Genomic DNA, 3,471 nt, shown 5'->3' with positions numbered 1-3,471 from the left:
AACTACCTGGGGTATAAGCAAGGCTGGTCAGAAGCCCCATGTGAGGACTTCTTGCACTGAGTGTGTATGGAGCCTTAGAGTCTAACAACACTATGGACTGTCACACATGGCAAAGCAAGGACACATTTGGCAGGCCAGAACTATACAGCACAGCACCACGCATTTCAGTGTGAAGATTTAGATCTTCTTCACTCACTTAGTCAGTGGGGCCACACTGGGAAATAACCTTCCTGTGTAATGCAGACAGTCTGACTGTCTAGGTTGGGATACCAACTGGGTGGACCGTGTATAGCTCTTTATCCACGTGTCCAGGCTTTCTCCCTGCAGAAACTGTTTCTGTCACCTGCAGAAACAGCACCCAAGAATATGAGCCACACTCAGCTCTCATTCTGAAATAAGAGTTTGGATAAATTCCTTGAGTGAGAGAGCACTCCAAGATTCCAGATCACAGACCTCAGAAATATTGATCATCCTTGAAATCAATAGGAACTCAAACATGGCTGACTAAGTGGGTTTTGAAGTTAAGATGTACTGCTGGAAATTCTACCTTTGTGTCATAGTCTAAACTCTTATCACCACATTTTGTTGCACTCTGCTACTATAAATAGTAGCAAAATGTGGATTTTTCTCTTGGCCTCCATCATGTATAGTCACTAGATGATTCTGTTTCTGCTACATTTGCATTTATAATTTTTTGTGAACTGCAGTTATCATTTTGTGCCCAGTTTTTTTTTTTTAAGTAGCTACACAGTAAGCATTAAACAAAAACTGACATGCCTTTTGTTTAAAAACACAGGGCAAAGCTTTATTGATTTTACTCTGTGAAGAAATTCTGACTTAAAAGACAGTAATCAGTTATGCTGATAAGTAATACTATTAATACTCAAATTTTGATTGTACAGCTGTTTAGCTGTGCATGATTAGGACCAGTTATATATTCAAGAGTGATTATTTTCATGCAAATACTTGGCTGGCTAATGGGGAGAACAGCTGCTGCTTAGCAACTGGAGGAACAGAGAAAGGGGGTGACTTGCTTTATAACAGAAAATGGCATGAAACCTTAAGAGAGAGAACATGTAGTATTTGGAGTTACCAGAGAAAATGAATGGTAGTGCTGCCTGACCAGGATATTTCCTTTTACAATTACTGACACCCTAGGACAGGTATTTTCAGGTAATGAAGTGTAAACTACAAGAAAATTTATATATCATACATGCATACACACGTGAGTGAACAACACATAAAACAACTCCTAAAAACAAACACTGACACACAAATTGAAATGTAGGAAATCCAGAAACAGGCTTTGTGTCTACCATCTGTTGAAAGGGTTAAACTGATTTTCAGACTTCAGCAACTTAAAACTACCACAACCCAAGCTTTCTGGAAGAAGTGCTCTCTTTCTTCCTGCTGCTCAGTCTCAGTCCCTGCACTGCCTCCTCCTCGGTGCAAACACAGCCTTTCACACCCCTACATAATGAAGCAGATCAAGGACCTGATGGAGGTTAAAACTAATCCATATTTCTTAGTGGGATTGCTTTTACCTGGCTCAGTTTCCAAGTCAGGTTTCTTGTGCAGCTATTCAAATGCTTGTACTGACATGAGGAGGAGAGCAGGGGACCTCCTGTGACAGTGCTGACTCAGTCTTACCTTGGTGCAACCCTGCACACAAACCTACTGAGTCGACTGCAAGACAAAACTGAAAGCAGAAGTGAGCTGCAGGAAACTACTGGAAACTGAAAAGGCAGCACTCAGAAAGCATGCAAGTTCCACAAAAGTGTCTGTATGGGTTTAATGTACACGTGGATTACACTACTTACATCAAAAAGGAAAGCCACTTTTTTTTTTTTTTCTGAGAGTAACATTCAACATTTTCAGAAATCAAATTAATACTTCATATGAACAAGAAACTGGCTCTAGGTTAGTTATCAATTGTTCTTTCTGATTTCAAAGTGTGGCTCTCCCTCATTTAATAAACAACACTAAAACTGTTGTCATTTTAAATAGAATACGCTGCATGACATGCTTTAGCAAATCCTGCTTTATGCTTCTAAGAAGTTATTTCAGCTTTCTACACTATTCTACTGTGGGCAACTGATTTCTCTTCAGCAGGATTCCCAGATACGAACTTGTGCTACATCTCACACACCACACTCATTTAGGAGAAACCAGAATCCACCAGTGGCTCAAATGTCTTGGTTTATTCACCAACCCAGCTGAGGGGAAGATACAACATCATGTTCTCCTGCCTGTGCAGATGACAACAGAATACAGCAGTGGACTGCTACTCCCCAGCACAGAGCAGGACTGCTGACCTACCTTCAGCTCATGCAGGCACCAGACCACATCTGCCAGTGTTCACAGACATTAAACTGTCAGTGAAATACACACTGGTGGGAAGACACAATGCTCAGCAAGTTAAGATCATGTGAACAGAAAGAAAACAGAGTATGGAATGGAGTAACACAAGAACTGTTACTGTCCACACCAAAGTTGTATGGAAAATTAAGGAAAAGGATTAGTGAGGGAGCAGTACAAAATGTATTCAAATAACAATAGCCAGGGATGCTGTTTGTTAACAAGCCCCACCAGTAAGCTCCTAGTGATTTATTAGCCTTTGTGAAATCTAAGTATTCATAAGAGTATTTTTTGCAGTTCCAAAGGTTTTCCAAATATTAGCTTTGCAACTGTAAACAACTGTCAAAAATTAAAGTTGTAGCTCAGTTATTCTTTAGATACAATGAAAATAGTTTGGATTTCAACCCTATTTCAACCACTTCTGTGACACAAGATTTCTTGATGACTAGGTAGTTAGATTTTCTTTTTCTGTTCACATAAAAATGAGTTTAAGGAGGAAAACAGATGTGAGCTAGAGAAAATAAACAGCTTACAAAGAAAGAGTAGGAAACCAGTTACCCTTGAGTAGACAGGCAAGCTTCCTGTTCATTACAATGAAAAAATGAAGGGTAGCAACTGCCTGACCTGTCTTTTGTTCAAATCTAAACCCGAAACACATGTAACCGAAATGCGAAACATGTGTTCTACATACTGGACGTTTGTCAGGTTTTATAGATTCATACATTTGTCTCGTATCACCCAGTCCTGCACGCACATGTGTCAGCATCACTCCGAGTGCGTGTGAGAGCATTTGGCCTTTTAACCGGCTCGTCTCCCACACCGCCAGCTCTTTGGGCATTTGCTATGTTTTGGGGTTTTTTTACCCCCAGATCCGCAGCTCTCAGACAAAGAGACTGCAACAGGAACCTTAAACCTAAACTCAAGGTTTTCTCAGTGCCTCAACCTAAAGTCAAGCCTGTTTTATGGCTTTCGATAAAAACCTGCACGAGAGCGCTGCAAACCGCAAAGTAAGCTCTCCTAAAGGGCTGAGGAGGAGGAGCAAGGACAGCAGGAGCAGGGGGACGCGGCGGCCGCGGGGCCGAGCCGCCCTCAGGCTCCCGGGGCCGCGACCCC

This window comes from Pyrgilauda ruficollis, unplaced genomic scaffold (genome assembly GCF_017590135.1).
Source record: "Pyrgilauda ruficollis isolate IOZ18807 unplaced genomic scaffold, ASM1759013v1 scaffold43, whole genome shotgun sequence".
Lineage (NCBI taxonomy): Eukaryota > Metazoa > Chordata > Aves > Passeriformes > Passeridae > Pyrgilauda > Pyrgilauda ruficollis.
The sequence above is the reverse complement of the archived record's forward strand: the minus strand, read 5'-3'. Positions refer to the sequence as shown.